The following is a 22,391-nucleotide window of genomic DNA, read 5'->3' as shown; positions in this document are numbered from 1 at the left end:
CCTGTTTTTTTGTCGGTGCAGCTTCTTAAAGTGTTTTGACTTGGCAAATTGTAATCCTTTTCGGAGCATATCCTCGGGGGTTAATCCCTTAAAAGGAAGTGTAGACACAGCTCCTAAAAATTTAAAAGATTAAATTCAAAAAACAATGTATTTATATAAGGGGTTATATGTAAATACCTGCCAATGCGCTATAGAAGTTTGGGAACGATTTCAGCCCAATTTTGCCGTGAGTCCCGTCCAAATTCAAAGCAATTATCACGTCTGTTTTTATAATCAGTGGTAAATTTTTGATATTGTTGCATAATATTGATGCAATCGTAGATTCCTGTAAAAGCGACAAATGCTATTTAAAAAGTATTTAAAAGTTGATATTTAACTTACATATACATCTCTGTTAGACGATGTAATTTTTTCGTCCAATTGCCGCATCTCATGTACGTCACAAAGTGGAAAATACTTTACGACAGGTGTATTTTGTACTTCCTGACGAACTAACTGCTCGGTAGCAACTTTCAGCCCAGCTATGGCATCCATGATACCGGTATTTTGGGTATCAACTATAATTTTCAGGTGATCAAATTTTTCTAATTTCTTCTCAATTGATTGTAGTAGCCTCTCAAATTAACATACAAAAATAACTTCGGAAATATAGATTTTATAAAAATATCTTTTAAAATACTTCAGTCTACGGAAAAGGCAAGTATGAGTTCCTAAAAATTAAGCACTTTAGGATAAATGATATAGGATATATAGGTACTCTTCGTTTACTTCACCAACACAGAACTTGAAAAAAAATTGAAGTTCTGAATATAAAGAATAGATTCTCTCAATCGCGTATTGGGCCCACTTTACGAAGATGGCAATACAGCCACTGCAACTGGCACCGCTGAGATCAATAAATTTGCAGGTACTCCATCAGAAACAATTGCTGACTCCTTTCTAGCAGTCAATAGTATGTTAAGTGGAGTTATTGGCAACCGAGAACAAATCACTAATACTATTTCACGTGCTCCTGAGCTGGAAAAATATTTCAATCACAATTTGTTAGAGATAACCCAGCAAGTGCGTTCTAAAGGGGTAAACCTGAATACTACAGCTCCAGATTTACATGGAGTTTGATCAGTTGGAACGCATCAAACAACTTGAATCCATACTCGGTGCTGAATATTTTCGCAGTATACCGGGTGAACGTACTGAAAAGCTAATACGACATGCAGAAGATAATACAAAATTTGCACAAGAAGCGGAATTAATCGAAGAAAATCTGATCTTGCCTATGAAGAGGTACGGTGAAATACAAAATAATTTATTCGAATCACTTGGGGCTATGAATAAACGACTTGAAGAAAAAATGTAAGCAGAGAAGCGTGCAGAAAGCGAATTGGATATTGGGGCACCTTGGTTGCTGTGTACTATTTGAGATGATTGAGGTTAAAAGGTTCCACAATTATTAAAAAAACTCAAAATCAAAATATGTTTTGTATAAATATGAAGTACGTTAAGTTAGCAGTAGTAGAGGGTGGTGTATATTTTTTTAGTTAAAGGATCTTTAATAAAAAAAAAATACTTGATTTTCCCCAAAGGAAAAATTAGTCCAGCCCTAAAATTATGCACAAATTTAAAAGAACATGCAATTTATGTGTAAACCCGCAAGCAGCCAAGTTTACTGTTGAGTATAATCTTGTTTATCCTGCTAAACAATAATAGTGTATTTTCGCGGTAAATATCCGGGGATATTAAGCCCGCTTCTCTTCCAATATGTGGTGTGCTCTTTTTAATTGTTCCCACTGGTCAACCTGAACGTTTTTAGCCGACTCCGAACGCATCTGCTTAGGCAGATGACTTTGCTGAGAAACTTGAAGAGTTTGTCGAGCCACCAAATCTGTTTGAAGTAAGTTGTTCGCCCACTTTTAAAAAGGATAAAAAACATTCGCGTAGTCGGTAAGTCCTAGTATTTTAGGTTCGGTAAAGGGCGCAACAATTTTTCTTAATTAATTCGATTCCATCACCTGTAATTTTTTATATTTTACGCATTTCGTTGCTGTTTTGTTTTTAATATATCTTAAAAAGGGCTACATAGATTTCAAACTGACTAATCCCAACTGTACCCACAAGGGACTAAAGGGGATCAGTTATGCCCAACTGTAGACAAAAGAGAGCAATCGGGGTTCAATCTCTTTAGGGATTAATCGCACGATTTTTTGCAGGGTTATAATACAGTATATCCCATGCGGGAATAATAAGATCATAAAGTCAGACAACGACGAAAGAAAGCGCCGGTACGAACTCACGAATTTGACGAGTTGGTCAAGCAGCGAACCGCAAGGAAAGGAAAAGCAATAAATTAGAATATAATTCGACGATTGTTTATTTGCATAAAAATAAGAAATAAATTACATATATAAGATGATATATATAAATTTATGCAAATATATACAATAAGTAAATAAATATAAATGAAGATATGGAGAGAGAGGAAAATACCTTGTAAGATCGATGACGACTGTAAGCGCAGCGGTTGGTGGATAGCCAAAGACTCTGGCTGTGTTCGTAAATGCAACATGACTTGCAGCATAAGCAACGGTGGCAACACTGCAAGTTTGACATTTGATACTTCTTATACAATTTTTGACAATTTGCAGATACGTTTGTTTGCATTTTTGAACGCGTATAATACTAAAATGGAAATTTTGCTGAATCTAACACTAGACGAAATTTGTGAGCAAAGAAATGATAGATTTTCTTTAAATTTAAGAAAAAGAAGGCTATTGAAGTCAAAGAGAAAAATGTTTAGGTACAAATGTTTGTCTTTAAAAAGAAAAATACGTAAAAACAAATCGTTTATTAAAACAATAAAGTCGTTTCCCGGGAACATTTTCTATTCCCATTTCCGAATGAATTGGGCCACTTTTAAAGTAAGGTTTTATAAGTTTTATGAAAATTAATAATTTATAGTTTCACTTTAATTAGGCTTTGGAAAACGCTTTGACTCCACACTGGGTAACTGCAAAGCTTGGCCGTGATGGTCATTCGTTAGAGAACTCTCTGTACATGACATTATGGAAGCTATGTAATAGCAGGGTGACGTTCCGACAGCTTTCGGATCGCTTAAACATTGCAAAACGAACATCACACCGTGTATTTAACACAACAATCCAAGCCATTTGTAATCTTAAAAGCGAAATAAAATGGCCGTCTGTTGACCGCCTGCAAGAGGTCATGACAGATTTTGAAAATAGCAGAGAAAATCCCTTTCCTTTTGTTATAGGATGTTTGGATGGAACGCATTTTAACATACCTACCCCAAGTGTAGATGTGGTTAGTTATTATGATTGTAAAGGAAACCACTCAGTATCCATGCAGGTTTGATTTACATGCCTCCACCTCATTATTTCTATCACTTTAATTTATTATCTTCCAAGCTATATGCGACAGCCAATATCGTTTCCTAGATGTGTTTATTGGATATCCAGGGAGCTGCCACGATGCCAATATTTGGACAAATGGCCCAATATTTCAAGCAATAACATCTGGCGAGTTACAGCTGGCACCAAGTGCTGTTATATTGGGGGACTTTGCGTACCCCATATCGAAATTTCGAATGATACCTCACAGAGACAATGGGCATCTCAGTAGGGAACAGAAGACTTTCAATACCCGTTTAAGCTCAACGCGAGTATTTATAGAACAAGTTTTCGGGATTTTTAAGAAAAATTTATAATTTTAAATTATATTGAAGCTTCAAGCATTAAAGCCACATATAATGTGATACTCGCTTGCGCTATCTTACACAATTTTATCATAAATAGGGAGGTTATTCTGAACATATTAACAATACAATAACACATGCCGATATGGAAACCAACAATGAAATCGAAGGAATTCAAGATGCCCCCATTCGCCGTGTTGATTCAGATGATATCAATGGAATTGATAGAAGAAACTAGTTTACCACTCTGTTTTCATCATAAAAAATTTACTTTAGCTCACCTTCATTTATTTGAATAATTTTTTGATTACTTTTTCTGATGAACTTCATTTTAATTTTTATTGTTTTCATTTAAAAGAAAAAATATTTATTTAACTTAACCTAGTTTCAATAAAAAAATAAGGCGAGTTTCTTACACATATAAAAAATAAAAAGGTGCATTTCAGTTCTCTACCACAGGCCAACTACTTATCTATTTATATTATCACTATTTTTTTAAATAATCTGCCAACACCGATTTCATGTCTAGTAGAGCTTTTATTCTTTCTTTTTCTAGCGACAGCTTGTCCCTCTCCAAAACCATGACCTCGTTAAGTCGAGCTTCTTCTTTAACCGCCTCTGCTTCGAAAAACTTTAAAATGTCTTTGTTAGACGTCGCTCGAGGACGAGTGGCTCTCCGACTGGTAGTCGGTGGAGAATCTGGTGGCTGCTGCTGTTATTGTGGCTCGTTATTCGAATTCGTTCGAGTACTGGCGGCCGTTTCAGTGGTAGTCGGTGGAGAAGTTGGCGACTCATTATTTATTTCATTTGAAGATGTGGGCGACGTTGACAGTACGAAAACCAAATAGGCTTGCAAATTTGCTGTTGGAGGAGTAATTGAGTGCCTTGTACCATAAACTTGGTCGAATTCCTCAAAATACCTCCAGGATGTAGCTTCTCTACCGGAAGATTCATTTCTTTTCTTAATGCGCCTGTACATTACCAAGAGATTTAAGAATTTTCTCTGCGCTGTGGTGCTGTCCAGTCTTATATTGGGATTTACATTTTTAACTTCGCTCACAACTTTCTTCCACAATACATTTTTTTTTCTTCTACCCGATTTAAACTCGTCCTCCATATTAAGCCGTACTCTCAGCAATAACTGTGTCCGCATTACTGAGATTTTCACTAAAAATTTAAAAATAATAATTTGTACAATTATTATTAACATAATTTAACTAAATTTCAATACAAAAATTAAAATAAAACAGTTTTGCACTTACTTTTCGTCAGAACGCTTGATTATTGCAGTGCTGCCATATTGGCATTTCTGAACGTTCTGTTTGTTATGCAATCGAAGTTTGCGCGTTATGTTGCATTTACGAACACAGCCTGTCCTCTCAAGTCGTACATCAATTTGTTCTCACTGCTTTCGCAAATTCTCGCCGGTGCATTTCCCAGCACGTGTAGTTTTGTAGCATACGGCTGCATCGAGGAATGTTCAGTGATTCCCAACTATTGCAAGCCTTTTGGCTTCAACATTGCCACCAGCCTTGCAATACTGACGAATTGCAAATGACTTGGAGATATATGTTGGTAATCTATGTATAAAATTCATTCTAACGCCCCGATATGTTTGCAAAAACGTTTGTAAAATTTGGGTTGGCGTTCCCGCGTCCTCCAATTTCTTTAAAGCTTGCTTAAGTGTGTCCACAAACAGCTCGTGCGTAAACTAGATAAATTTATACGTTTACACACTTTATAAGGCATTTATACGGTTACATGAGTCCCCCTATTATATCGATTTCACGCAGAAACTTAATCGAATCACAATTTGGTATAATGAAATTTGATTGTCATTTGTTACATTGACAATAAAATCTGACCAATAAAGCAAAACGTACCAGGTTTTTGACTACATTATGCATTCAATAAAGCACCAATGAGATTATTCAGAATTTGCATTTTGTACGGAAGATTGAGTTCAATAAAGGCTTTGTGATAAAGATTAATCTCCTGTGTAAAATTTGTATTAAGTACTTGTATATTATTCTTTTTTTTTAATATTTAAGTGTGGGCAAATTTTTTGTATTGAACAAAAATTCAAATAATTCACATAGTAATTAAGCATATATGTACATTCGGTATATAATAAAATCTTAGAAAAAAACGAAAAATAATAATTCATAACAAAATTCTTTGTTGCCTTAAATGACTGTTGTTTTGCACAACTTTTGGACACACGAAATTTCCTAATTTTATTATACTTTTTATAAAGTTATTATATATCATAAAACTAACTTAAAGAGTTTTGGTCTCGAACCGTTAATCTTTTTGTCTAAAAAATTATGGCAGCGGCTTCTAAAGTTATTATTTTTAAACGTATAGGAAAATTTACTCGGATTGTAGTAGAATTCAAATGCAGTTATGTATGATATGTATGAAATATGTATGCCAAATTTGTCAGAATAAGGTGATGGCAAATAGAATTCAACCCAATTCGCCATGCAGAAGAGTGTCAAGTCAAAAGAATATATGCATTGATTTCGATCAACTGACATATTGTTGTACTAAGGCATTGTTATGATTGTGACCCCTGTTTTTTTGTCGGTGCAGCTTCTTAAAGTGTTTTGACTTGGCAAATTGTAATCCTTTTCGGAGCATATCCTCGGGGGTTAATCCCTTAAAAGGAAGTGTAGACACAGCTCCTAAAAATTTAAAAGATTAAATTCAAAAAACAATGTATTTATATAAGGGGTTATATGTAAATACCTGCCAATGCGCTATAGAAGTTTGGGAACGATTTCAGCCCAATTTTGCCGTGAGTCCCGTCCAAATTCAAAGCAATTATCACGTCTGTTTTTATAATCAGTGGTAAATTTTTGATATTGTTGCATAATATTGATGCAATCGTAGATTCCTGTAAAAGCGACAAATGCTATTTAAAAAGTATTTAAAAGTTGATATTTAACTTACATATACATCTCTGTTAGACGATGTAATTTTTTCGTCCAATTGCCGCATCTCATGTACGTCACAAAGTGGAAAATACTTTACGACAGGTGTATTTTGTACTTCCTGACGAACTAACTGCTCGGTAGCAACTTTCAGCCCAGCTATGGCATCCATGATACCGGTATTTTGGGTATCAACTATAATTTTCAGGTGATCAAATTTTTCTAATTTCTTCTCAATTGATTGTAGTAGCCTCTCAAATTAACATACAAAAATAACTTCGGAAATATAGATTTTATAAAAATATCTTTTAAAATACTTCAGTCTACGGAAAAGGCAAGTATGAGTTCCTAAAAATTAAGCACTTTAGGATAAATGATATAGGATATATAGGTACTCTTCGTTTACTTCACCAACACAGAACTTGAAAAAAAATTGAAGTTCTGAATATAAAGAATAGATTCTCTCAATCGCGTATTGGGCCCACTTTACGAAGATGGCAATACAGCCACTGCAACTGGCACCGCTGAGATCAATAAATTTGCAGGTACTCCATCAGAAACAATTGCTGACTCCTTTCTAGCAGTCAATAGTATGTTAAGTGGAGTTATTGGCAACCGAGAACAAATCACTAATACTATTTCACGTGCTCCTGAGCTGGAAAAATATTTCAATCACAATTTGTTAGAGATAACCCAGCAAGTGCGTTCTAAAGGGGTAAACCTGAATACTACAGCTCCAGATTTACATGGAGTTTGATCAGTTGGAACGCATCAAACAACTTGAATCCATACTCGGTGCTGAATATTTTCGCAGTATACCGGGTGAACGTACTGAAAAGCTAATACGACATGCAGAAGATAATACAAAATTTGCACAAGAAGCGGAATTAATCGAAGAAAATCTGATCTTGCCTATGAAGAGGTACGGTGAAATACAAAATAATTTATTCGAATCACTTGGGGCTATGAATAAACGACTTGAAGAAAAAATGTAAGCAGAGAAGCGTGCAGAAAGCGAATTGGATATTGGGGCACCTTGGTTGCTGTGTACTATTTGAGATGATTGAGGTTAAAAGGTTCCACAATTATTAAAAAAACTCAAAATCAAAATATGTTTTGTATAAATATGAAGTACGTTAAGTTAGCAGTAGTAGAGGGTGGTGTATATTTTTTTAGTTAAAGGATCTTTAATAAAAAAAAAATACTTGATTTTCCCCAAAGGAAAAATTAGTCCAGCCCTAAAATTATGCACAAATTTAAAAGAACATGCAATTTATGTGTAAACCCGCAAGCAGCCAAGTTTACTGTTGAGTATAATCTTGTTTATCCTGCTAAACAATAATAGTGTATTTTCGCGGTAAATATCCGGGGATATTAAGCCCGCTTCTCTTCCAATATGTGGTGTGCTCTTTTTAATTGTTCCCACTGGTCAACCTGAACGTTTTTAGCCGACTCCGAACGCATCTGCTTAGGCAGATGACTTTGCTGAGAAACTTGAAGAGTTTGTCGAGCCACCAAATCTGTTTGAAGTAAGTTGTTCGCCCACTTTTAAAAAGGATAAAAAACATTCGCGTAGTCGGTAAGTCCTAGTATTTTAGGTTCGGTAAAGGGCGCAACAATTTTTCTTAATTAATTCGATTCCATCACCTGTAATTTTTTATATTTTACGCATTTCGTTGCTGTTTTGTTTTTAATATACCTTAAAAAGGGCTACATAGATTTCAAACTGACTAATCCCAACTGTACCCAAAAGGGACTAAAGGGGATCAGTTATGCCCAACTGTAGACAAAAGAGAGCAATCGGGGTTCAATCTCTTTAGGGATTAATCGCACGATTTTTTGCAGGGTTATAATACAGTATATCCCATGCGGGAATAATAAGATCATAAAGTCAGACAACGACGAAAGAAAGCGCCGGTACGAACTCACGAATTTGACGAGTTGGTCAAGCAGCGAACCGCAAGGAAAGGAAAAGCAATAAATTAGAATATAATTCGACGATTGTTTATTTGCATAAAAATAAGAAATAAATTACATATATAAGATGATATATATAAATTTATGCAAATATATACAATAAGTAAATAAATATAAATGAAGATATGGAGAGAGAGGAAAATACCTTGTAAGATCGATGACGACTGTAAGCGCAGCGGTTGGTGGATAGCCAAAGACTCTGGCTGTGTTCGTAAATGCAACATGACTTGCAGCATAAGCAACGGTGGCAACACTGCAAGTTTGACATTTGATACTTCTTATACAATTTTTGACAATTTGCAGATACGTTTGTTTGCATTTTTGAACGCGTATAATACTAAAATGGAAATTTTGCTGAATCTAACACTAGACGAAATTTGTGAGCAAAGAAATGATAGATTTTCTTTAAATTTAAGAAAAAGAAGGCTATTGAAGTCAAAGAGAAAAATGTTTAGGTACAAATGTTTGTCTTTAAAAAGAAAAATACGTAAAAACAAATCGTTTATTAAAACAATAAAGTCGTTTCCCGGGAACATTTTCTATTCCCATTTCCGAATGAATTGGGCCACTTTTAAAGTAAGGTTTTATAAGTTTTATGAAAATTAATAATTTATAGTTTCACTTTAATTAGGCTTTGGAAAACGCTTTGACTCCACACTGGGTAACTGCAAAGCTTGGCCGTGATGGTCATTCGTTAGAGAACTCTCTGTACATGACATTATGGAAGCTATGTAATAGCAGGGTGACGTTCCGACAGCTTTCGGATCGCTTAAACATTGCAAAACGAACATCACACCGTGTATTTAACACAACAATCCAAGCCATTTGTAATCTTAAAAGCGAAATAAAATGGCCGTCTGTTGACCGCCTGCAAGAGGTCATGACAAATTTTGAAAATAGCAGAGAAAATCCCTTTCCTTTTGTTATAGGATGTTTGGATGGAACGCATTTTAACATACCTACCCCAAGTGTAGATGTGGTTAGTTATTATGATTGTAAAGGAAACCACTCAGTATCCATGCAGGTTTGATTTACATGCCTCCACCTCATTATTTCTATCACTTTAATTTATTATCTTCCAAGCTATATGCGACAGCCAATATCGTTTCCTAGATGTGTTTATTGGATATCCAGGGAGCTGCCACGATGCCAATATTTGGACAAATGGCCCAATATTTCAAGCAATAACATCTGGCGAGTTACAGCTGGCACCAAGTGCTGTTATATTGGGGGACTTTGCGTACCCCATATCGAAATTTCGAATGATACCTCACAGAGACAATGGGCATCTCAGTAGGGAACAGAAGACTTTCAATACCCGTTTAAGCTCAACGCGAGTATTTATAGAACAAGTTTTCGGGATTTTTAAGAAAAATTTATAATTTTAAATTATATTGAAGCTTCAAGCATTAAAGCCACATATAATGTGATACTCGCTTGCGCTATCTTACACAATTTTATCATAAATAGGGAGGTTATTCTGAACATATTAACAATACAATAACACATGCCGATATGGAAACCAACAATGAAATCGAAGGAATTCAAGATGCCCCCATTCGCCGTGTTGATTCAGATGATATCAATGGAATTGATAGAAGAAACTAGTTTACCACTCTGTTTTCATCATAAAAAATTTACTTTAGCTCACCTTCATTTATTTGAATAATTTTTTGATTACTTTTTCTGATGAACTTCATTTTAATTTTTATTGTTTTCATTTAAAAGAAAAAATATTTATTTAACTTAACCTAGTTTCAATAAAAAAATAAGGCGAGTTTCTTACACATATAAAAAATAAAAAGGTGCATTTCAGTTCTCTACCACAGGCCAACTACTTATCTATTTATATTATCACTATTTTTTTAAATAATCTGCCAACACCGATTTCATGTCTAGTAGAGCTTTTATTCTTTCTTTTTCTAGCGACAGCTTGTCCCTCTCCAAAACCATGACCTCGTTAAGTCGAGCTTCTTCTTTAACCGCCTCTGCTTCGAAAAACTTTAAAATGTCTTTGTTAGACGTCGCTCGAGGACGAGTGGCTCTCCGACTGGTAGTCGGTGGAGAATCTGGTGGCTGCTGCTGTTATTGTGGCTCGTTATTCGAATTCGTTCGAGTACTGGCGGCCGTTTCAGTGGTAGTCGGTGGAGAAGTTGGCGACTCATTATTTATTTCATTTGAAGATGTGGGCGACGTTGACAGTACGAAAACCAAATAGGCTTGCAAATTTGCTGTTGGAGGAGTAATTGAGTGCCTTGTACCATAAACTTGGTCGAATTCCTCAAAATACCTCCAGGATGTAGCTTCTCTACCGGAAGATTCATTTCTTTTCTTAATGCGCCTGTACGTTACCAAGAGATTTAAGAATTTTCTCTGCGCTGTGGTGCTGTCCAGTCTTATATTGGGATTTACATTTTTAACTTCGCTCACAACTTTCTTCCACAATACATTTTTTTTTCTTCTACCCGATTTAAACTCGTCCTCCATATTAAGCCGTACTCTCAGCAATAACTGTGTCCGCATTACTGAGATTTTCACTAAAAATTTAAAAATAATAATTTGTACAATTATTATTAACATAATTTAACTAAATTTCAATACAAAAATTAAAATAAAACAGTTTTGCACTTACTTTTCGTCAGAACGCTTGATTATTGCAGTGCTGCCATATTGGCATTTCTGAACGTTCTGTTTGTTATGCAATCGAAGTTTGCGCGTTATGTTGCATTTACGAACACAGCCTGTCCTCTCAAGTCGTACATCAATTTGTTCTCACTGCTTTCGCAAATTCTCGCCGGTGCATTTCCCAGCACGTGTAGTTTTGTAGCATACGAGGAATGTTCAGTGATTCCCAACTATTGCAAGCCTTTTGGCTTCAACATTGCCACCAGCCTTGCAATACTGACGAATTGCAAATGACTTGGAGATATATGTTGGTAATCTATGTATAAAATTCATTCTAACGCCCCGATTCTAGTGTGGTAACAACATTCTTCACCACGGTAACGAAATCATGTGGAAACTTTTACACCCTTTTGGATTCTATCCGCGAAAGTAACCGGATAATTTTTTACCCACAAAAGTAGGTGGTTACATCGAAATAACCAAACAACAGCTGTTGTTTAGAAAAACGCAGAACTGACGCGGAACCATACAAGTTGGCAGCATGGTGACATACCTACAAACATAAATAAAAATTCCATGTACTTTGTTTTTATAAATTCGATGGACGAATGTCAAAATCGAACTGCGCCGGAAGTTGATGTATCAAATCAAATAAAAAAGTTTATATTCAGCTGTCGCATGCTGCCACTTTGTATCGTTCCGCCATGGATAAAGCGAAGAAAACCAACTTTTAAATTTCACCACAGGCATTGGTGAGTTTTTCGATGATGACAGCGTTACCACTTTGGCCAGAATCGCGTATAAATGAACTGGTAACGATTTTCGGTTACATAATGTTCTGGGGACCATTTTACCGGTAACGCTCAGAATCAACCAGTAAGTGTGGTAATTCTCAATTGACAATGTAATGCTTAACTCTATAAATTCAAACATGCGTGTAAAGGAAATAAATTGTTGAACTTTTATCTATATACATGTATATAACTACGTGTGTTTTACGAATTCAATATGTGGTAGTATGTACAATATGTTGTAGTATATTCTTAAATCTGTCCTCAGTAAGGAGGTACCTTCACAGATTTTTAAACGGTACCCAGTAAGGGGTATGTGTGTCTTAAAGGGTACATGGGCCAGAAAGGACCCAACCGAATATTGAGTTCTGGGCAGTAGGATACCCAGAATACGCTATGATTTCGGTACACATGATTTTACTGTGTACATCGACGCCGAAGATTACGGCTACCGCGGACGAGGTATGAATGTTCGGATCGGCTAACTGGCAGTAAACGAGAACTGCACGTATGGGTCATTAGACGAGCTGACGTGCAACTCGCACATTTCGGTGATTGCCACCAGTAATGTTCGCAAGCGGAGACGCTTGACTAATGACCCACAAACTTTACTCGATTGAGCCCCCAATTAAACATGTACTTTTAATGTATTAATAAAAAAATATTTTTTATTCGTATCAAAAGTGTACATCGACTTATATGTATTCTACACAGCGGTTGTGTTATGTTTGTCGGGTGTTAGCCGTAGCTCAGTCTTTATTAAACATAAAATAACATACAATTTACAGGTCATAATTACATAAAAAACAAATAAATATATAAAGTCTTACCGCGTATTTAATTACCAGTTGTTGGATGTTCGGCATATGTATGGAATATGTAACGTTATGTCCTTTGACATATTTATACATTAGCGATGTCACATACATATTTAAATGAACGGCACAATACAATAGTAGATACTTATACAAATACATTTGACAAGTGAACATTTTCGGAATTTAATCTACAATTAAGGGTTGCCAACATCCCTTTTTCTTTTAGTTAGATGGTAATATGGAGTCCAAGCTGAAGGTCTCTTGTGTCTCGTTGATCTTCTTAACTCTTGAGAAACTGCAGGTGGTTCAGTAGTTGACTCTCGAGCATCTGTAGGTGTATCATTGCTAACTGCTGTTAATGATTCGTTAACAGGAATTTCTATATTCGGAGACTGTGTCTGTTCCTCGGCTGGATTACTTAGCGTTGACTCTTGCCCTGTGGCAGTGCCACTTTCTTGAACTCTTGAATTGGTTGAATCGGAATTCGAAGTTGTTGGCTTAGGTGGAAGCTCAAAATAATCATATAAAATATCCAATGTGTTGTTTGGTGTTTTTACGAATCTTGGTCGAAGCTGGTTTGAATGAGATTTTACCGCTCTAAATATGTCAGAGTTTTCGATTTTAACCTCGTAGTTAACTTTGCCTAGAACCTTTATGATTGTTCCGGGTGCCCAATAAGGTTGGTTAAGTTTATATAACTTTGCGTAAACTAGATCTCCAACTTCATAATTTCTTTCTTTAGCTCCATGTCGCTTATTAAACTGTTGTTCCATGTGTTCGTTACGTGACTCATTGGATGGCTTCGAAATTTTAAGCATGTCGAACTCTGTACGTAGTCTTCTCCCAACGAATAATTCAGCTGGCGATTTCCCTTGCGGTGCATTGCGATTGGGTGTGGTGCGATATGTTTGCAAAAACGTTTGTAAAATTTGGGTTGGCGTTCCCGCGTCCTCCAATTTCTTTAAAGCTTGCTTAAGTGTGTCCACAAACCGTTCCGCTTGACCGTTCGACTGCGGGTGATACGGCGCTCTGAATGTATGAGCGATACCATGACTTTTGCAAAAATCCGCAAACATTTTACTGGAAAATTGTGTACCATTATCGCTGACAATTAGCTCCGGATTTCCAAACTGTGATGTAAAATCTTAAATGCACTCTAAAATCTTTAATGATGTGATCGACTTAATTTGATATATTTGAGGCCATTTCGAGTATGCGTCGATTATTACCAAATAGTAAATTTGATTAACCGGACCTGCAATATCAATATGAATGTGTTGCATCGGATGCTCTGCATTACGTCATGAAGAAAGAGTTGTTTTTGGTAATGTTTTAGCAACAGTTGCACATTTTTCACATGATTGAATATACTGCTTTATATCCTCATCTATACCCGGCCAGTATACATAACTTCGTGCTAGCGCTTTTGTGCGTTCAATTCCTTGATGACCTTTATGCAGTTGCTTTAGGATTCGATTGCGAAAACACTTGGGAATAACTAGACGATCTTTTAGCATGATGCAATGTTCAACCATACTCAGACTATCACGATGTGTATAGAAACTACGTAAAGCGTTGCTGATTGTGTTCGGCCACTTACCAGTCTTCGCGTGTTTTGTAACATCTTGTAAAAATGCGTCTTGCATTGTCGCTTTTTGTACCATCTGAAAAGTAATTGGCAGAAATTCTATGGCATCAATTGTAATTTGCTTAATATCACGTTCAAGCTGGCAACTTGCTATGACTGTTTCTTCATTAGGTTTTGATGTGCTTCTAATAAGACGTGAAAGTACATCAGCTGCACCAAATTCATTGGAAGGTACGTATTCTAAGATAAAATCATATGACATCAACGTTAAGGCCCATCGCTGAAGGCGGTTTGCAGAGTGTGCAGGAATCCCCTTCTTATTACCAAATATGGCAAGTAATGGCTTATGATCTGTATGTAAATAAAATTTTCTTCCATACAGGAACTTATGAAACTTTACCACTGCAAATACCAAAGCCAAGCCTTCTTTTTCAATTTGCGCATAATTCTTCTCAGCTTGTGTCAGAGCTCTTGCAGTATGCGCGATTGCTTTTTCACTACCATCTGCGTACAAGTGACAAATATATGCACCTAGACCCACGTTAGAAGCGTCCGCTGTTACCTTGATTGGCAGTTTGGGATCGTAGTGTGTTAGTAAGAGATCTGATGAAAGAAGTTTTTTAAATTTATCGAAGTTATTCTGGCATTGTGTGGACCAGTTCCACTTTGCATTCGTTTTTAGTAAATTATCCAAAGGGTTCCTAAGAACGCGCATCCCTCGGATAAACGTTCCGTAATAATTTATGGCACCTAAACACGATCTTAATTCGCTGACATCTTTCGTTGGTGGAAGTTCCAAAATTTTGCTGATTGTATTCTTATCTGGCCTTACGCCTTTCTGATCGATGTGATATCCCAAATACGTACAAGATTGTTGAAAGAATTTACATTTATTGAAATTGACCGTAATGTTGTGGAGTTTAAAACGTTCAAAAAGTTTAATTACTGCGCTTATATTTTCTTCTTTAGTTTTAGTAGCTACAACAACATCATCTAAATAGGGAAATACTCCAGAGAGTCCCGAAAGTAATGATTCCATAACAAGCTGAAACGCTCCGGGTGCAGATTTAACTCCTGGTGCTAAACGATTGAATGTATATAACCCGCGATGTGTGTTGATTACGATTACGTTGTTTCCTCGTCTACTTTTATTTGCATATAACCATTGTTTAAATCGACTATAGAAAAATATGAACAGCCGTTGAAATTAACAAAAATTTCGTCTGGTAGTGGCAATGGAAATGTGTGAGGCTCAAGCTGTGCGTTGAGGCCTGTAGAATAGTCACCACAGATTATATAACAGATTACCTGAAGCTTTTTTGACTACCACGATTGGAGCTGACCATTCGGAGAAATTGACTGGAGTAATAATACCGTCATCTTCTAATCTTTTCAATTCCCTTTCGACTTGTTCCCTTGCTGCATAAGGTATTGGTCTTTTTGGGCGAAACACCGGCACCGCTTGAGGCTTAAGCTGTAAGTGAACTTTGTATGCCATACAGTGACCTATTTCATTTCTGAAAACAGTTGGAAACATCTGACGTAAATTCGGTTCGACTAATCGACTGCTAGTTTGGATGCTTCTGCATGAAGTGTAATCAGTGATGGGAGTGTCCCAAAGATCAAACAGAGAAATTATGTCTGTGCCTAACAAATTTAGGTTAGTAGAAACTGTGATGGTTGCTCGCTTGTTTTTTCCTTTCACCACGACATTCGCATCAAATTCGCCAGCAATTGAAAGTGGATTTGCTGAAGCGTCGCGAATTGATTTTCTAACCGAACGTAATTGTGGACTGCCTATGCTGGCCCAGTTTTGTTTGGAAATAATGGTGATATCCGACCCGGTATCGTGTTGCAATTTAACTGTTGTGTTCTTAATTTGTATTGCCACGAAACGTCGATTTTTAGCACCATTACCACACATTGTAAATACGCTTTTGATTGATTTACGCGTTTTCTTACTCTTTTTCTTCGTACTAGCATTTTTCGTTTTACGTTCCGAAAAGCACGTGCAATACCCTTCTTTATGTCCGACTTTACCGCATTGAGTATATTTGTGGTTACTGAAATTACAATCACGCACGAAATGCATACCTCCGCATTGCCAACAAGGTCTACTTGGAGTTGACTTGCTAGGTAATTTACTTTGTTTATGCTGAGCTTGTGAAACTGCTTGAACCTTGGATTGCTGTTCAGCTACGACCGCATCACTTTTCAAATTTCTAATACGCTGAATTTCCGCGACTAAATTATCTAGTGTTAGTGGTCTATCTACAGTTTCAGAGTCGAGCATGCTTAAAAGTCGAGCGCGAAGATCTTCATCACGTGTCGATTGAATACCCTGAACGAATATCAAGCATTTAAAATTATCAGCCGTGCAATTCTGTAGCGAGAAATTTTCACATAACCTATTTACTCGAGCTGCATACGTCACAATGTCTTCATTTTCTTCGCGCACATTTCGCATACATTTTACTATCGTACTAAATTGTGATTCTTACTTACCAAACAATTTTTTTAATGTAGCAATTGTGTCTTCAAAATTTAAATCGCGTGGCTGTGCAGGCAAAATGTAGTCCCGGTATTTATCGAACACATTTGTGCTTACCTTGCGTAAAAGCAAACGTACCTTAGCAGCATCGTCTAATAATGCAGCATCAACTGTGAAGTTATCTTCATAGCACACATACCATTTGGCAAAGGTTTGTCCTTCTCCCGCATCATAGCAAAATTCACGAATACCTTTCGAAATTGTTTCCATAATAGCCTCGGAACTGCCCGTTGTGCTTTGTGTTGCATTCCTACCATTTTGCTCATTTGTAAATGTTGCAGCGATCAACCGCTCCAATAGTTGTTTTTGTTGATCTGCGGTTTCTTGTTGCCGCGCCAGAAGTGTTGCTACCACTTGCTCCAATGGGTTTGTCATTTTGGTACTGCTTTTATTAAAAGCCTTTTATCTCGTCGCCACTGTAATGTTTGTCGGGTGTTAACCGTAGCTCAATCTTTATTAAACATAAAATAACATACAATTTACAGGTCATAATTACATAAAAAACAAATAAATATATAAAGTCTTACCGCGTATTTAATTACCAGTTGTTGGATGTTCGGCAGACAGAAAAGGAATATGTAACGTTATGTCCTTTGACACTTATTTATACATTAGCGATTTCACATACATATTTAAATGAACGGCACAATACAATAGTAGATACTTATACAAATACATTTGACAAATGAACATTTTCGGAATTTAATCTACAATTAAGGGTTGCCAACAGGTTGTATCCGGACTGTCGATTTCTTAAAGAATATATCTATTTATACATTCTTGTTATCGCTTTAGGCGTGGTTTCTTTGTGATGACTTCATAACAATAAATGTGATACGTTATCAAGGATTAACTTATCGCCTCATTGTTATTTCTGTTGACTACTTAATTTCTATGGAATGTGATACGTTATCATGGATACAGTAAGTGTACACTATTATCACGATGGCATATCTACTCACGTTTGTCAGAGTTCCGAATAATTAATTAGACGCACGCTAGTTTATTTAATGTTAAATGAAGAAAGTATTATTATTAGAAATAATGAATATACACTTTAATGTAATTTAAGTGAATTATGATTTTGTTAAATACGACGTTTCGTTCTGAAGGTTCGAGACAGACTGCTTCGTCTCGCTCATTTCATTTCTCTCTTCAAATCGTCTTTTACTTAGTTAGAGTTGCCATGTCGGCTGACAATTCGGCCTTTCCTGACTCCAAATCGACCTCGATTTGATCAGGGTCGTCGTCGTCGTCGTCGTATTCGTCGAGCTCGGGTGCACTGTGACACCAGGGCTTTATTTTGTCGGTACTAAATATTGAGCAGAATTTGCGATTTGTTATTTTTATACCAGGAATATCTTCTATGAGGTATCGGTCGTTTCCCAAGCTTCGGGTAATAACGTATGGACCGCGAAACTTGGGTTCCAGCTTTCTCGATTCGCCAGTTGCTGCTGGCTCGTTCTCAATAACAACGAGGTTACCTTCAGTGTATGTTGTCGGAGTACGGTGCTTATCGTCGAACCTACGTTTCCATTTTTCTCGTTCGTGGTTAATATTTTCAAGGGCTTGTTGCCGTTTTTCGTCGATTGGTAGCGGATTCGGATTATCGGTTGTATCGTGAATAGCTGCAATTAGCTTATTTTGTACGATATCGCGGAGACGAAAATTAAAAATTAGTTCGTTCGGCGAATAACCTGACGTATCGTTGCGCTGTGAGTTGACTGACCATTGCACGTTTCGTAGATGACAATCCCACTCTTTCGGTTTATCGGTCGATGTTCGAAGATAATTTAATATGGTTTGGTTAGCTCGCTCAACCTGGCCGTTGGCGCGAGGTGTACGTACGGCGTTTTTAATATGTTGGATCGAATTTTTTTCACAAAACTGTTCGAATTGCTTCGAGGTAAAACATGTACCTCTATCGGTGATGATTTTGACAGGCAGTCCAAAGTAGCTTGTCATATCGTTTAGTGCGTTGATTACCGCGGTGGTTTTCGTATTGCGTACTGGCTTCACTACCAGGTATTTGGAAAAACTATCGGATATTGCCAGAACGTAGCAATTTCCACGATTACTTTTGACGAAAGGTCCTAAGTGATCGACGTGAAGGATCCGAAATGGCATGGGATCAGGTTCACTATAATGCAGCCTACCTTCAGCCACACCGTGACGAGATTTGTTGTAGCAACAATCTGGACATGCTGCTAAATAATCTTTAACGTATTTGCGGATTTTAGGAAACCAAAAATGTGTCGAAATTCGTTGGATCGTTTTGTTGAGTGCAAAATGTCCCATTTCGTCATGGCAAGAATGCACTACTCTCCAACGAACTGATTTTGGTACAACGAATCGTAACCCATCTTTCGTACGGCGATATAATCGATGATCCTTAATTTCGTAGTCTTGTCGAATTTGAGCGTCTTGATCTGTTTTCTTCTCTTGCTTAAGTACTGATACTATCGATGATAACGTTGGGTCTTGCAACTGCATTGTCAAGAGCCAGTCTTCGGATGAAGTATTAACTTTCATTACCAACCCAGCCGGTTCTACGTCGTTTGGTGGCTGATCTGGTGCGCGACTCAAAGCATCGACATGAGCCATACGTGTGCCTTGGCGATGAATTATATCGAAATCAAATTCTAAAAGTTTCATCCACCAACGCGCGATACGAGATTTTAATTCTTTATTAGTTTTGACTTTAGCTATGGCAGAACAGTCCGTTACTAGTCGAAAATGCTTGCCTAGTACATACATTCGAAAACGTTCGAGGGATTCGACTACGGCGAGTACCTCGAGTTCGTACGCATGATAATTACTTTCTGCACTCGTGCAATGCCTACTAAAATAAAATACTGGTTTCCACGTTTTATTGTCGTTTGACTGAAGTAGCACACCGGCAAGGCCAACACTACATGCGTCGGTGTGTACTTCATGCTCGGCCATCCTATCGTACAACGCCAGAATTGGTGCGTTGCTTAAACGTTCGATCAAGGTTTCGAATGCTTCTTGTTGTTCACGACCCCATACAAAAGATTCGTTTGATTTCGCGAGAAGTTTCGTTATTGGTTTCGAAATTAGCGCGTATTCCGGTACGAATTTCCGGAAGAACCCAGTTAAACCCAAAAATCGTCTAGTTTCCGTTATACTAGATGGTACTTTAAAGTTTTTGATAGCGATTATTTTCTTTTCTTCCGGTTTTATACCATTTTTATTTATTACGTGGCCTAAATAGTGTATTTCTTCAGCCAGAAAATTACATTTTGAAAAACGTAGTGTTAAACCATTTTCTCGTAAGATATTTAAGAATTTTGTAAGACGTGATAAACCTTCTTTAACCGTTTTACTTGGAATTATGACGTCATCCAAGTATACGAGTATTTCACCCGCTCTCATTTTCGCAATTATTTTATTCATTACTTGTTGGAATACAGAAGGCGCATTTACCAGGCCAAATGGCATTCTATTGTATTCATAGTGACCATCCGTAGTCACGAAAGCAGTAAACTTTTTCGCACACTCTTCGATTTCTATTTGGTGATATCCCATCCGTAAGTCCAATGTCGTAAAATAACTATTTCCCGATAGTTGTGCGAAATGTTCGTCGATTATTGGCATGGGATATGGGTGTTTCACCGTAATTTTATTTAGCGCTCTATAGTCCACGCATAATCGCGATTCTCCATTGGCTTTTTCAACTAACACGACCGGTGACGCGTAAGGTGATTCCGAATGACGAATTATTCGATTTGTTAATAGTTCAGATACAATATCAGATACTATTTTACGTTTAGCGAACGGCACTCTATATGGCTTTAAAGTTATTGGCTTATCGTTGGTTAATTCGATATTCATTTTCGAGACTGTGCATGTACCTAGGTCGGCTACAGACTCAGAAAATATATCGCGGTTTGCTTCAATAATAGCTTTCAATTCCGATCGTTCATTCGTTGAGATATTCGACACGTTCTCTAATTTCTCGAAACTACACTTGTTGTTTTCTATAACCAGCCTATTTTTGTTATTACAAAACACATCTCTTCCGAGGAGTACATCTTCATCAATGTGATCATCGTTAACCACTAATAATACGGCTTGGTTATAATTTTTGTCAATTTCAAGTACAACTGAAATGTTTGCTTTACACATATATTCGCCTCCTGCGAATCCTCTTAAGACGCGTTTACATTCTACAAGTTTGCCCACTTTTTCGGCTATAGAATGACGGATTAGCGAACACGTACTACCAGAGTCGATGATAGCTTTTGTTTCGAAATCGTTTACTTTGATTACTTTTGTCAAGTTTGTATCTTGAATTACATCATTTATTTTATTCACCGTCGTATTTGGTTTAGGTTTTGCTTTCGCTTGTTTACAGTTTATTGCTTTATGACCTGTACGTTTACAAGTCTCACATCTTTCGACACGTTGTGGTTCTGAACAATTTATTGAAATATGTCCCGTTTTTAAACAATTATAGCATTTAACCGATTTAGGTGTTTCGTGTTCACCTACTTTAGCGTTTGCTGGTATTTCACGTTCACCAACATTTTTCGTTTGGCTTTTGGACGTAGCCGTATATTCGTCGATTTTCTGTTTATAGTTCAGCGGTTCGTATTTTATGTTATTGTACACCGAATAATTTTGAATATCGCGTAGCAACTTATTGCAATTTTCGTAATCGTTCGAGATCTTTTTACGGAGATCATGGTCGTTAATGCCGTTTATTATGTACCGCGCGATAGCAAATTCAGGAATTCCTCCTTTTGTACCCATCGACAACATTTTGTAATAATAGTCTTGCGGAGATTCGTTACGTTGGCGACGCGTTCGTCCCAATTTTATGTGTATATCCGCGACGTTTTCAACGGTTGCAAAATCAATACAAAATTTCGCGACGAATTCCGACCACGATTTAAAAATATTTTGACAATCAACCCAATATTTCGCATGCCCTTTTAATTTTTGCTGTACGGCGAATAATAACACTTGGTCACTCCACTGATATGCAGTACGTAGCATTTCGATTCTTCTTATAAATTGATTTGCACTTAGTGATGTTTCATTTGACGGGTCGAATTCGGGTAGAAGTGCTATCACTTCATTCACATTACTATACGGATTTTGTCGTATATTTACATTTGAAAATGGATGATTTTGTTGCATATGAGCATGAACACTATTCGACTGCATATTGCTTCTTATATTCGGTTCATTATAAAATCGCGTTTGCGTGAAATTTTCGTCATAACACAACTGAGCATGCCCATTATAAACAGACATGGGTGGCATATAATTTAGATTGTGAATATTCTCACTATTCCAATAAGAATGCTCGTTGACTTGCATATACGGGTGCACGTCATATGCTATTGATATATACGGTGGTTGAATAT

At 36.8% G+C, this 22,391-nt stretch overlaps 4 pseudogenes; all 4 read left to right on the top strand.

The window, feature by feature from the left end:
• The first annotated feature begins 523 nt into the window (after positions 1-523).
• Positions 524-1,843, top strand: LOC137237159 (uncharacterized; annotated as a pseudogene).
• A 1,051-nt stretch (positions 1,844-2,894) lies between these two features.
• On the top strand, positions 2,895-3,843 carry LOC137237151 (uncharacterized; annotated as a pseudogene).
• Positions 3,844-6,806: 2,963 nt separating this feature from the next.
• Positions 6,807-8,126, top strand: LOC137237144 (uncharacterized; annotated as a pseudogene).
• Positions 8,127-9,177: 1,051 nt separating this feature from the next.
• On the top strand, positions 9,178-10,126 carry LOC137237139 (uncharacterized; annotated as a pseudogene).
• The last annotated feature ends 12,265 nt before the right edge of the window (positions 10,127-22,391 follow it).

This window comes from Eurosta solidaginis, chromosome 1, assembly GCF_040869045.1.
Source record: "Eurosta solidaginis isolate ZX-2024a chromosome 1, ASM4086904v1, whole genome shotgun sequence".
Taxonomy (NCBI): Eukaryota; Metazoa; Arthropoda; class Insecta; order Diptera; family Tephritidae; genus Eurosta; species Eurosta solidaginis.
The sequence above is the reverse complement of the archived record's forward strand: the minus strand, read 5'-3'. Positions and strand labels throughout refer to the sequence as shown.